This window comes from Cervus canadensis, chromosome 15, assembly GCF_019320065.1.
Source record: "Cervus canadensis isolate Bull #8, Minnesota chromosome 15, ASM1932006v1, whole genome shotgun sequence".
NCBI lineage: Eukaryota > Metazoa > Chordata > Mammalia > Artiodactyla > Cervidae > Cervus > Cervus canadensis.
In genome coordinates, this window is record NC_057400.1 from 72,138,252 (window position 1) to 72,153,268 (window position 15,017).

Genomic DNA, 15,017 nt, shown 5'->3' on the forward strand with positions numbered 1-15,017 from the left:
ATTTCTAGTCTATTTATCTTACTATTTAACGGATAAAGATGTGGTATATATTGTGCTGTCTGTTCGGGTGCTTCAGCCATGTCTCTTTGCGACCCTATGGACTGTAGCCTGCCAGGCTTTTCTGTCCTTGGGATTCTCCAGGCAATAACACTAGCCTGGGTTGCCATGTTCTCCTCCAGGGAATCTTCCCAATCCAGTGATCGAACCCACATCTCCTGCATCTCCTGCAATGCAGGTGGCTTCTTTACCTGCTGAACCACCTGGGAAGCCCACAGTGGAATATTACTCAGCCATTAAAAATGAAATAATGCCATTTGCAGCAACATGGATGGACCCAGAGATTGTCATAGTGAAGTAAGTCAGATGAAGACAAATACCAGTATGATATTGCTTTTATGTGGAATCTAAAATAAAAAGAGTAGAAATAAACTTATCTACAAAACAGAAATAGAGTGACAAATGTAGGAAATAAACTTAGGGTTACTAGGGACGATTGGGGAGGGATAAATTGGAAGATAGAGATTGACATAGATTAATATGCACAACTATTTATGAAATAGACAACTAATAAGGATCTATTGTATAGCACAGGGAACTGTACTCAATACTTTGTAATAGCCTGTACAGGAAAGAATCTTAAAAGGAGTGAATATGTGTATACGTATAAATGATTCACTTTTGCTGTACAGCAGAAACTAGCATAACATGGTTAAATCAACTATACTCCAAAAAAAAAAAAAAAAAGAAGAAGATGGCTGAACTCTACTTTGGACTGCAGCTCGCCAGGCTTCCCTGTCCATCACCAACTCCCAGAGCTTGCTCAAGTTCATGTCCACTGAATCAGTGACACCACCCAACCATCTCATTCTCTGTGTTCCCCTCTACTTCTGCCTTCAATCTTTCCTACATTCAGAGTCTTTTCCAGTGAATCAGATCTTCACATCAGATGGCCAAAATATTAGAGTTTCAGCTTCAGCTCAGTCCTTCCAATGAATACTCAGGACTGATTTCCTTTAGGATTGACTGGTTTGATTTCCTGTAGTCCAAGGGACTCTCAAGAGTCTTCTCCAACACCACAGTTCAAAAACATCAATTCCTTGGCACACAGCTTTCTTTATAGTCCAACTCTCACATCCATATATGACTGCTGGAAAAACCATAGCTTTCACTACACAGACCTTTGTCTGAAAATTAATGTGTCTGCTTTTTAGTATGCTGTCTAGCTTGTTCATAGCTTTTCTCCCAAAGAGCAAGCACCTTTTAATATCATGGCTATAGTCACCATCTGCAGTAATTTTAGAGCACAAGAAAATAACATCTATGACTGTTTCAATGTTTCACCATCTATTTGCCATGAAATGATGGGATCAGATGCCATGATCTTAGTTTTTTGAATGTTGAGTTTTAAGCCAGTTTTTACACTCTCTGCTTTTACCTTCATCAAGAGGCTTTTTAGTTCCTCTTCACTTTCTGACATAAGGATGTTGTCATCTACAAATCTGAGGTTACTGATATTTCTCCCAGCAATCTTGATTTCAGCTTGTGCTTCATCCAGCCTGGCATTAGCATAATGTACACTGCGTATAGGTTAAATAAGCAGGGTGACAATATACAGCCTTGACAGACTCCTTTTCCTATTTGGACCAGTCTGTTCCATGTCCAGTTCTACCTGTCACTTCCTGACCTGCATACAGATTTCTCAGGAGGCAGGTAAGGTGGTCTGGTAGTTCCATCTCTTAAAGAATTTTCCATAGTTTCTTGTGATCCACAGTCCAAGGCTTTGGCATAGTCAATAAAGCAGAGGTAGATTTTTTCTGGAATTCTCTTGCTTTCTTGATGATCCAGCAGATTTTGGCAATTTGATCTCTGGTTCTTTTGCCTTTTCTAAATCCAGCTTGAATATCTGAAAGTTCATGATTCACGTACTGTTGAAGCTTGACTTGGAGAATTTTGAGCATTACCTTACCAGCATGTGAGATGAGTGCAATTGTGGGGTAGTTTGAGTATTCTTCGGCATTGCCTTTCTTTGGGATTGGAATGAAGACTGGCCTAGTCCAGTCCTGTGGCCACTGCTGAGTTTTCCAAAGTTGCTGGCGTATTGAATGCAGCACTTTCACAGCATCATCTTTTAGGATTTGAAATAGCTCAACTGGAATTTCATCACTTCCTTGAGCTTTGTTTGTAGTGAAGCTTCCTAAGGCCGACTTGACTTCACATTCCAGGATGTCTGGCTCTAGGTGAGTGACCACACCATTGTGGTTATCTGGGTCTTGAAGATCTTTTCTGTATAGATCTTCTGTGTTCTTGCCACTTCTTGTTAATGTCTTCTGCTTCTGTTATGTCCATACCACTTCTATCCTTTATTGTGCCCATCATAACATGAGATATTCCTTTGGTATCTTTAATTTTCTTGAAGATATCTCTAGTCTTTCCCATTCTATTGTTTTCCTCTATTTCTTTGCACTAATCACTGAGGAAGGCTTTCTATCTCTCCTTGCTATTCTTTGGAACTCTGAATTCAAATGTGTATTTCTTTCCTTTTCTCCTTTGCTTTTCACTTCCTGTCTTTTCACAGCTATTTGTAAGGCCTCCTCAGACAACCAATTTGCTTTTTGCATTTCTTTTTCTTGGGGATGGTCTTGATCACTGCCTCCAGTACTATGTCACAAATCCCCGTTCATAGATCTTCAGAAACTCTGTCTATCAGATCTAATCCCTTGAATCTATTTCTCACTTCCACTGTAAAATCATAAGGGATTTGATTTAGGTCATACCTGAACGGTCTAGTGGTTTTCCCTACTTTCTTCAATTTACATCTGAATTTGGCAATAAGGAATACATGATCTGAGCCACGGTCATATCTCCCCATTTTGTTTTTGCTGACTGTATAAAGCTTTTCCATCTTTGGCTGCAAAGAGGATAATCAATCTGATTTCAGTGTTGACCATCTGGTGATGTCCATGTGTAAAATCTTCTCTTGTGTTGTTGGAAGAGGGTGTTTGCTATGACTGGTGTGTTCTCTTGGCAAAACTCTATTAGCCTTTGTCCTGTTTCATTCTGTACTCCAAGGCCAAATTTGCCTGTTACTCTGGGTATCTCCTGACTTCCTTATTTTGCATTCCAGTCTCTTATGATGAAAAGGACATTTTTTTGGCTGTTAGTTCTAGAAGGTCTTGTAGGTCTTCATAGAACCACTCAATTTCAGCTTCTTTAGCATTACTGGTTGGGGCATAGACTTGTATTACTGTGATATTGAATGGTTTGCCTTGGAAATGAACAGAAATCATTCTGTCATTTTAAAGATTGCAACCAAGTACTGCATTTGAGAATCTTTTATTGACCAGGATGGCTACTCCTTTTCTTCTAAGGATTCTTGCCCACAGTAGTAGATAAAATGGTCATCTGAATTAAATTTTCCATTCCAGTCTACTTTAGTTCACTGATTCCTAAAATGTTGATGTTCACTCTTGCCATCTCCTGTTTGGCTAGTTCTAATTTACCTTGCTTCATTGACCTAACATTCAAGGTTCCTATGCAATATTGCTCTTTATAATATAGAACTTTATTTCCATCACCAGTCAGATCCACAACTGGATATTGTTTTTGCTTTAGCTCCATCTCTTCATTCTTTTTGGAGTTATTTCTCCATTGATCTCCAGTAGCATATCGGGCACCTACCGACCTGGAGAGTTCATCTTTCAGTGTCCTATCTTTTTGCCTTTTCACAATGTTCATGGGGTTCTCAAGGCAAGAATACTGAAGTGGTTTGCCATTCCCTTCTCCAGTGGACCACGTTTTGTCATAAGTCTCCACCATGACTCATCTGTCTTGTGTTGCCCTACATGCCATAGCTCATAGTTGCATTGAGTTAGACCAGTCTGTGGTCCATATGATCAGTTTGATTAGTTTTCTGTGACTGTTTTTCATTTGTCCACCCTCTGAAGGAAAACAATAAGAAGCTTGTGGAAGCTTCCTGATAGAAAACCTTACTGAAATATTCTTAAAGTTTCCTGGACTAACGTGTGATAACCAATAGCTATTGACAAAGCTGAAATAATTGATTTTAGGCTGCTAATGACCCAATCTGCATTCTATGCAGTGTGTTCAGCCATCCTTAAGGAATTCTTCCTTTATTTTTCCCCAGCACATGAAATCAGTGCATCAGTGATAGCTCTTGGAAGGAAAAGGCATGCTCCAAATGAAAGACATATTAAAAATAGGAAACAAACAATATTCTCTATACAGTAAAACAAGCATCAGAATGTACATTCCAACATATGAAGATGGAGCACCTGCTGTAGCAGGGATAGAGATTCTGGCTCAGAGTCAGTGCTGTCACAAGCAGGGGGCCTGAACTGAAACATCCTACAGTTGTTGTGTAACTGGTGACAGCCAGCCTCTGCAAAAGATCCAGAACCCAACAATCACCCACCGAGTACTGGGGCATGGCTGCGTGGGCTTGGAGAGTTGGAACTGTGACTCAAGTAGCTGGCATCACCCCTGAGGTTGAGGTGTCCTCACCCCCAGAAGACAGGCTCTGGCAAATGCCCTGGTGCAGTCTGTCAAGTGCCTCCACAGCAATCATGGAGGTGGGCAGGTTGGGGAGGGGCTGCCTGTGACAGAGGGATCAGCAAGAAAGCATGGATGCTCTAATACAAAGACAAGCAGATGTTCAGGAATCTTCCAGCCTTTGTTGAAAATTGCACTATGAAACCTCATTTCCATAGTCAATCAGAAGTAATCATTTGTTGAACAAATACATACTGATCAACAATCATATGCCAATGTTGATAAAGTTTGATTCATTCAACTATTCTTCTATGATGAACATTTAGATAGACCTTATTTTTGCTGATCCCTATAATCCTCACTAAAATTAACATCTTTGCAAAAATTAAAAAAAAATTGTTGACATTGGCTATTTACAAGGCGTTAATGCACTATTTCAAAATTGTACATACATTTTAAAAATCTAAGTCTCAGAGCTTTCTTTGGGTTGATATTATCATTTGTGTATATTTGAGTAGACATATTCACCAGGATTCTTGGTGTAAGGGAACTGCTTAATGTATGAAGAATGCACATTTTAAATTTTATTAAATTTGACAAATAGTCTTCAGGATATTTGTATAAATTTACTTTTGTACAAAGTATATCACTTAATTTACACAAAACTACACTTCTGGCAATAGTAGGTGATAGCTCCAATTTTCCTGCTAAGATTGAGTTAATATAAGTATTCTTTTTAGTTTTTGTCTATCCAGTCAGAAAAATCTTGTTATTGTTGCCATTCAGTCACTCAGTCATGTCTAACTCTTTGCAACCCCATGGACTGCAGTACTCCAGGCTTCCCTGTCCTTCACCATCTCCTGGAGCTTGCTCAGACTCAAGTCCATTGAGTCAGTGATTCATCTCGTCCTCTGTTGTCCCCTTCCTCCTGTCTTCAATCTTTCCCAGCATCAGGGACTTTTCTAATGAGTTGGCCCTTGGCATCAGGTGGCCAAAGTATTGGAGCTTCAGATTTAGCATCAGTCCTTCCAACAAATATTCAGGTTTGATTTCACTTAGAATTGATTGGTTTGATCTCCTTAGAGTCCAAGGGACTCTCAAGAGAATATTACTCTGGTTTAAATTTTTATTTAAATATTTATTTTACCTAAATTTTTATTTGATTATTAGTGAAGTTGTATCATTTCAGATGTTTATTGGACATGTGTGTTTATTTATATGTAAATTATGTGTTCATAACCACTATCAGATCTTTTTTTTCTTTTTTCAGTGTTGCGTAAGTACTCCCTATATCATAAATATTAATTCTTTGTTCATAACATGTATTTCCAATATTTTCCCCATGTTGTCTCTAAACCATTTATATAATACCTTTCAAAGTACCAAATATTTTAATATTTATGAAATCAAATCTTGTAGCCTTTTTCCTTAGTGACATCTGGCTGGGATCTGTTTCATGCTTAGAGTTTTGATATAATTTTCAATTTATTTTTCAATTTATATTTTACTTTTCTAAAAAAAAAAGTTTATTTTATATTTGGAGAGACCCATATTTTAAATATTCACATTTCCACATTAGTGGGACTGAAATCACAGGTCTCCTTATGCCATAAAACCTAATTCTTTTCTTGGTTCGAGATGACATGTCAGCTTCACACAAAACTAGTGACTTCATGAATCCATCCACAGCTTTTAAGAATCCTCTTGGTTGAATATTGCCAGTCAGAGAGATTGATGTCACCATCAGTGTCATATACTAGAAAGTGTTGGCTATACACATACTCTTTTTCCACACAGCTCGTAGGAGAGAGGTGGAGTTCCCTCCCTGCTCCCGCAGATAAGCACCACTATGATCCTTATCTCCAAGGAGGTTTAGTGAGGAGTGGAGAAAAATGCCCTCATTAAATGACCATTTGCTAGGGCAGAAGCATGTAAGTATTCCATGAACACATCTTTCAAAGCTTCTGGTTGGCCAGGCATGATGGAAAGGAATTTCACTTAAGGTGTCACATACTCCCAGTATAGATCAGCCCAAGCATTAGAGGAGACCAGCAAAGAAGCTTCCATGGACATGGGACAGAGGAGGCTTTGGAATCATGATTAATGTTTTTTCCTGTTAAATTAGACAACAGTATGATGCCCCCTGCCTTGCCCTTGCTGCACTTCTTCACCCCTACCTGGCTGTGGTGACATTTCTGCACTTTTTATAGTTCACCTACTTCTCCAGTTAGAAGAACTTAATGACCCTCATGATTTAGGATTTAGGAGCTCTCACTGTGCAGCTTATCCATGAATACATCAGTTGAGGAGAAAACTCAAAGCAGCATAAGCCTTTCCACTAAATGAGACTCCATTCACAGAGAACCTGCAGCATCAGCTAGGCATTCAGAAAGACAAGGGGATAGATGGTAGTAATTTACTTCCAGGAGCTTTTCTTCAGATATAGGTGGGTTACAGGAAACTTTGCTCAAACTATTTCTTTCAACCTGAGGCCTGGAAATTTTATATCTTGCTTATGCATTGATGAGGTTCTTGTGGAACTGGAGTGAAATGTATAACCCAGAATTCACTACAAGTAGTAGCTGACTTATGAATTTGGACTGAGGATGGGTAGTAGAAATGTAGGGTCAGGGAAAGCTACAGAGACCAGAAGCCTGTCTGTGTAGAGGAAGATTGATGGTGTTCTCTGCCCTCATTTGTGTCTAGTGCTCACTACCTTGCTTTTTTTTCATTGTTTAACTTTATTTTTAAATAATTTTAGATCTGTAGGGGAGTTGGGATGATACTGATGTTTCCTGTATACCCTCTTTTTACATTAGCATCTTACAGAACCATGATACATTTACCAAAACAAAATAGTTACATCAGTACAACACTATAAGCTGAACTATAGACCATATTTCACCATTTTTTGCACTAATGTTTATTTCTCTGTTACAACATTCAATCCACACACCATGCTGCATTTAATGATTATGTCTCCTTAGTTTTCTCCTATCTGTGATTCCGCCCCCCCCCCCCAATTGTTCCTTGTTTTTCATGACCTTGCCACTTTTGAAGAATACTTGCCAGATATAGTTGTAGAATCTACCTTAATTTGGGGTTGTTGGATACCTTCTTATAATGAGACCTGTACCTTCCCATCTCATAACATCAGGGAATACATGTCAACATGATTTTCCACTGGTGATGTTCATGTTGATCTCTGAGTTATGGTAGTTAGGGTAGTTTCTGCCAGGTTTTCCACTGTAAACCTGTCAAGTTATTTTTCCCTTTCCACATTATACCTAGGAGTGATTTTATTACCTAGGACATACTCAATAACATCTGAAGACCTGTTGTCACAGATGAATGAAGGACCTATTGACACCTAGAGATGCTAGCATAGTAATTAAATATTTTGCAGGAGATATGGAGGCTGTGAAAAAAATCCCTATTTCTCCTTAAAGTACTACCCAATGATTTTAGTATTCATAATAATCTTCTATTTCCCTCATTTCTTCTGCATTTATTATTCCTGACTCGCTCTTTAATTAGCTTTTCATGTAGCCATAATTCGAGTTAAAAATACATTTCCTGTGTCACTAGTAGAGTTGGCTTAAAATATATGTTCTTGCCTTTTTCATTTATACCTTATATATTTATCCATTCATTTATTTTAATTGAAGTATGTTGATTTATGCTATAATTGTAAATTGATTTACAATATTATATTAGTTTTAGATGTACAACATAGTGATTCAATATTTTTATAGATTGTACTTAAAGTTATTACAAATAAAAGCAGTGTTTCCCTGTGCTGAACAATAGATCCTTGTTGCTTGTATATTTTACACATAGTCATTTGTATTTCTGAATCCTCTAGCCCTATTTTGACCCACCCCTCTTCCCTCTACTCACTGCTGTTGTTCAGTTACTCAGCCCTCCCTACTCTTTTCGACCCCATGGACTGCAGCACTCCAGGCCTCTCTGTCTTTCACCATCTCCCGGAGCTTGCTCAAACTCATGTTCATTGAGTTGTTGATGCCATCCAACCATCTCGTCCTCTGTCGTCCCCTTCTCCTCCTGCCGTCAATCTTTCCCAGCATCAGGGTATTTTCTGATGAGTCGGTTCTTCCCTTCAGGTAACCAAAGTATTGGAGCATCAGTTCAAGCAGCAGTCCAGCCAATGAATATTAATGGTTGATTTCCTTAAGGATTTGATCTCCTTGCAGTCCAAAGGACTCTCAAGAGTATTCGCCAACACAGTTCAAAAGCATCAATTTTTTGGCACTCAGTCTTCTTTATGATCCAACTCTCACGTCTATATGTGACTATGGGAAAAACCAAAGCTTTGACTTTGTCAGCTAAGTAATATCTCTGCTTGTTAATATGTTGTCTATTTTGGTCATAGACTCGTTTCCAAGGAGAAAGCGTCTTTTAATGTCATAGCTGCAGTTACCATCTGCAGTGATTTTGGAACTCCAAAAAATAAAGTCTGGACTGTTTCCTCTGTTTCCCCGTCTATTTGCAGTGAAGTGATGGCACTGGATGCCATGATTTTTGTTTTCTGTACATTGAGCTTTAAGCCAACTTTTTCACTCTCCTCTTTCGCTTTCATCAAGAGGCTTTTTAGTTCTTCTTCACTTTCTGCCATAAGGGTGGTGTCGTCTGCATATCTGAAGTTACTGATATTTCTCCCATCAATCTTGATTCCAGCTTGTGCTTCATCCAGCCTGGCATTAGCATGATGTACTCTGCATAGAAGTTAAATAAGCAGGGTGACAATAAACAGCCTTGACGTACTCCTTTTCCTATTTGGAACCAGTCTGTTGCCTCATGTCCAGTTCTAACTGTTGCTTCCTGATCTGCATACAGATTTCTCAAGAGACAGGTCAGGTGGTCTGGTATTCCTCTCTCTCGATGAATTTTCCATAGTTTATTGTGATCCACACAGTCGAAGGCTTTGGCATAGTCAACAAGGCAGAAATTGATGTTTTTCTGGAACTCTCTAGCTTTTTCAATGATCCAGCGGATGTTGGCAATTTGATCTCTGGTTCCTCTGCCTTTTCTAAATCCAGTTTGAACATCTGGAGGTTCAAGCTGCCTTGGAGAATTTTGAGCATTACTTTACTAGTGTATGAGATGAGTGCAATTGTGTGGTAATTTGAGCATTCTTTGGCATTACCTTTCTTTGGGATTGGAATGGAAACTGACCTTTTCCAGTCCTGTGGCCACTGCTGAGTTTTCCAAATTTGATGGCTATTGAGTGCAGCACTTTCACAGCATCATCTTTTAGGATTTAAAATAACTCAACTGGAATTCCATCACCTCCACGAACTTTGTTTGTTGTGATACTTCCTAAGGTCCACTTGACTTCACATCCCAGGATGTCTGGCTCTTGGTGAGTGATCACACCATTGTGATTATCTGGGTCATGAAGATCTTTTTTGTACAGTTCTTCTGTGTATTCTTGTGGCCTCTTCTTAATATCTTCTTGCTTCTGTTAGGTCCATATCATTTCTGTCCTTTATTGAGCCCATCTTTGCATGAAATGTTCCCTTGGTATCTCTAATTTTCTTGATGAGATCTCTAGTCTTTCCCATTCTACTGTTTTCCTCTATTTCTTGCACTGATCATTGAGGAAGGCTTTCTCATCTCTCCTTGCTATTCTTTGAACCTCTGCATTCAAATGGGTAAATCTTTCCTTTTCTCCTTTGTTTTTTGCTTCTTTTCACAGCTATTTGTAAGGCCTCCTCAGACAGCCATTTTGCTTTTTTGCATTTCTTTATCTTAGGGATGGTCTTAATTCTGTCTTCTGTACAATATCATGATCCTCCACCCATAGTTCATCAGGCTCTCTGTCTATCACATCTAGTTCCTTAAATCTATTTCCCACTTCCACTGTATAATCGTTAGGGATTTGATTTAGGTCATACCTGAATGGTCTAGTGGTTTTCCCTACTTTCTTCAATTTATGTCTGAATTTGGCAATAAGGAGTTCGTGATCTGAGCCACAGTCAGCTCCTGGTCTTGTTTTTGCTGACTGTATAGAGCTTCCCCAACTTTGGCTGCAAAGAATATAATCAATCTGATTTTGATGTTAACCATCTGGTGATGTCAATGTATATGAGGCTTCTGTTGTGTTGTTGGAAGAGGGTGTTTGCTTTGACCAGTTCATTCTCTTGGCAAACTCTCTTAGCATTTTTTTTTTTTTTAACAGTTCTTTGCCCTGTTTCATTCTGTACTCCAAGGCAAAATTCTCCTGTTACTCCAGGTGTTTCTTTAATTCCTACCTTTGCATTCCAGTCCCTGATAATGAAAAGGATATCTTTTTTGAGTGTTAGTTCTAAAAGGTCTTGTAGGTCTTCACAGAACCATTCAGCATCACCTTCTTCAGCATTACTGGTTGGGGCCTAGACTTGGGTTACTGTGACATTGAATGGTTTACCTTGGAAACAAACAGAGATCGTTCTGTCATTTTTGAGACTGCATCCAAGTACTGCATTTCAGACTCTTTTGTTGTCTATGATGGCTACTCAATTTCTTCTAAGGGATTCTTGCCCACAGTAGTAGACAATGGTCATCTGAGTTAAATTCACCCATTTCAGTCTATTTTAGTTCACTGATTCCAAAACGTTCACTCTTGCCATTTCCTGTTGGCCACTTTTAATTTGCCTTGTCTCATGGACCTTACATTCCAGGTTCCTATGCAATATTGCTCTTTACAGCATCGGACCTTGCTTCCATCACCAGTCACATCCACACCTGTGTGTCGTTTTTGTTTTGGCTCCATCTTTTCATTCTTTTTGGAATTATTTCTCCACTGATCTCCAGTAGTATATTGGGTGCCTACCGACCTGGAAGTTCATCTTTCAGTGTCCTAGCTTTTTGCCTTTTCATACTGTTCACGGGGTTCTCAAGTCAGGAATACTGAAGTGGTTTGCCAACCCCTTCTCCAGTGGACCACATTTTGTCAGACCTCTCCGCCATGACCTGTCCATCTTGTCTGGCCCTACATGGTATGGCTCATATTTTCTTTGAGTTAGACAAGGCTGTGGTCCATGTGATTAGATTGGTTAGTTTTCTGTGATTGTGGTTTCTGTCTCTCTGCCCTCTGATGGCCCCTCTCAGAGCACACCACGTTTACTGGGTTTCTCTGACATTGGACATGGGGTATCTCCTCATGGCTGCTCCAGCAAAGCGCAGTTGCTGCTATTCTTGTTTGCCATGGGGTATCTCCTCGTGGTGGCTTCCTGGTCCACTGCCATGCAGCTGCTGGGCGGTGCTGCAGCGCCGCCCACCGCCCAGCAGCCATTTCACTGTTACATAAGTACTGCTAATCGTCTTGACTGTGCCCAAAACTCTGAAACTTGCATTCCTGATGTAACCTGGCTCTCTGCTTCCTTGTCTCCCATTCAAGGAAGTGGACAATCTATTGTGAATTAGTGTGTCTAATAAGGAACTCAGAAATAATACTCTCTGGATCTGCTTTGTAAATTTCCTCTTTCATCTGTTTCATCTCCAACTCTACCATCTCTCCCAGTTTTGCTCATGATGTATATTATACAGAAGCATTAAATGACAGTAGGCACTGGTGAGATGATTCAGCTATTCAATCTCTAGCTTCTATTTGTTCAGAGGCTGTAACATTAGCACATAAAATAATGTGTCCCTGGGCTTATGCTGGCCAGACGTGGAAGCTATGGATTATCCAGCACCTGCCAAATAGATTATATAAAGCATCCTTCAAATGAAATTTTCTTGTCAGCATTTTAACAAAATTGTATGGAAAACCTAAGACTATGCTAAAGAATGCCAATCCCCCTGCATAGTTTTTGTTTTACCTTATAGTTTTTCCATAGATATAATATGCAGAGTAAAATACATGCATTTCCAGCACACCTTGGAAGAAAAGCTATGAAAATTTTTGTGTATTAAAAAGCAGACCTTTGCCAACAAATGTCCATATAATCAAAGCTATGATTTTTCCAGTAGTCATGTACAGATGTGAGAGTTGGAAAATAAAGAAGGCTGAGCACCAAAGAACTGATGTTTTTGGACTGTGGTACTAGAGAAGACTCTTGAGAGTCCCTTGGATATCCAGGAGATCAAAACAGTCAATCCTAAAGGAGATAAACCCTGAATATTCATGAGAAGGGCTGATGCTGAAGCTCCAATACTTTGGCCACCTGCTGCAAAGAGCCAAATCATTGGAAAAGACACTGATGTTGGGAAAGATTGAGAGCAGGAGGAGAACAGGGCAACAGAGGATGACGTGGTTGGATGGCATCATTGACTCAATGGACATGAGTTAGAGGAAACTCCTGGAAATAGTGAAGGATAGGGAAGCCCAGCATGCTGAAGTTCATAGGGTTGCAAAGGGTCGGACACAACTGAGTGACTGAAGAATTAACATCCTGTTAATTTAGCCTTTACTCCTGACTGAGTGGTTCCCAAATGAAGGCACTGAACTTTTTATTTCCGTAGATGTTTTCCTCATGGCTTTTCTCTCTCAACTCTCACTCCCCAACCCCCAACTACATGTCATCTCTTTCTAGCTTCCATCACTGTGTGTCTGTTGATATAAAAGTTTAGAGTTTATAAATACTTTATGTAAAAGAAATCAGTATGTATGCATCTTATTTCTGGCTTGTTTTATTCTATATAATGTTTCTGAGAGTCATTCACACTGTGTAGCGATCATTTCTTTTTGTTCTGTGATGTTTTCCTTGTCATTGTCTTGTATGTCATTTCCTTGTATGCCATTGTGTAAATATACACCATTTTGTTAATCTACTGTCTTTGTTGGACATTTGATTTTCATTTTTGATCATTATGAATTAAACAGCTGAATACATTATTGTATTTTGGTGGATATATCATTCACTTCTGTTGGAAATTGTTATGGCTTGAACTGTGCCTCCCCTAATTCATTTTGTTGAAGTCCTAACATTTAGTATCTAAGAATGAGATCTTATTTGGAAACAGGATCGTGCAAACATAATTAGTTTAGATGAGGTTATACTGGAATCACTTCAGTTCAGTTCAGTTCAGTCGCTCAGTCGTGTCCGATTCTGCGACCCCATGAATCACAGCACGCCAGGCCTCCCTGTCCATCACAAACTCCCGGAGTTTAATTAAACTCACGCCCATTGAGTCGGTGATGCCATCCAGCCATCTCATCCTCTGTCGGCCCCTTCTCCTCCTGCCCCCAATCCCTCCCAGCATCAGGGTCTTTTCCGATGAGTCAACTCTTCACATGAGGTGGCCAAAGTACTGGAGTTTCAGCTTCAGCTTCAGTCCTTCCAATGAACACTGAAGACTGATCTCCTTTAGGATGGACTGGTTGGATCTTCTTGCAGTCCAAGGGACTCTCAAGAGTCTTCTCCAACACCACAGTTTAAAAGCATCAATTTTTCAGCACTCAGCTTTCTTCACAGTCCAACTCTCACATCCATACATGACCACTGAAAAAACCATAGCCTTGACCAGACAGACTTTGTTGGCAAAATAATGTCTCTGCTTTTTTCTTTTTTTCTTTTCCATTTATTTTTATTAGTTGGAGGCTAATTACTTTACAATATTGTAGTGGTTTTTGTCATACATTGATGCTATCTAGGTTGGTCATAACTTTCCTTCCAAGGAGTAAGCGTCTTTTAATTTCATGGCTGCAGTCACCATCCGCAGTGATTTTGGAGCCCAAAAAAATAAAGTCTGACACTGTTTCCACTGTTTTCCCTGTCTATTTCCCATGAGGTGATGGGACCAGATGCCATGATCTTAGTTTTCTGAATGTTGAACTTTAAGCCAACTTTTTCACTCTCCTCTTTCACTTTCATCAAGAGGCTTTTTAGTTCCTCTTCACTCTCTGCCATAATGGTGGTGTCATCTGCATATTTGAGGTTATTGATATTTTCTCCCAGCAATCTTGATTCCAGCTTGTGCTTCTTCCAGCCCAGGGTTTCTCATGATGTACTCTACATATAAGTTAAATAAGCAGGGTGACAATATACAGCCTTGATGTACTCCTTTTCCTATTTGGAACCAGTCTGTTGTTCCATGTCCAGTTCTAACTGTTGCTTCCTGACCTGCATACAGGTTTCTCAAGAGGCAGGTCAGGTGGTCTGGGATTCCCATCTCCTTCAGAATTTTCCACAGTTTATTGTGATCCACACAGTCGAAGGCTTTGGCATAGTCAATAAAGCAGAAAATGATGTTTTATTCTGGAATTCCCTTGTTTTTTCAATGATCCAGCGGATATTGGCAATTTGATCTCTGGTTCCTCTGCCTTTTCTAAAACCAGCTTGAACATCTGGAAGTTCTCGTTTCATGTATTGTTGAAGCCTGGCTTGGAGAATTTTGAGCATTACTTTACTAGTGTGCGAGATGAGTGCAATTGTGCAGTAGTTTGAGCATTCTTTGGGATTGCCTTTCTTAGGGATTGGAATGAAAACTGATCTTTTCCAGTCCTGTGGCCACTGCTGAGTTTTCCAAATTTGCTGGCACATTGAGTGCAGCACTTTCAC

At 39.5% G+C, this 15,017-nt stretch overlaps 1 long non-coding RNA gene across 1 annotated transcript; it reads left to right on the forward strand.

Annotated features, from left to right (window-relative positions):
* Positions 1–1,147: 1,147 nt before the first annotated feature.
* LOC122453564 lies at positions 1,148–9,022 on the forward strand. The gene is made up of 3 exons (XR_006273105.1): positions 1,148–1,182; positions 7,115–7,119; positions 8,856–9,022. It is a non-coding gene; the product is annotated as an uncharacterized LOC122453564 (long non-coding RNA).
* Positions 9,023–15,017: the final 5,995 nt, after the last annotated feature.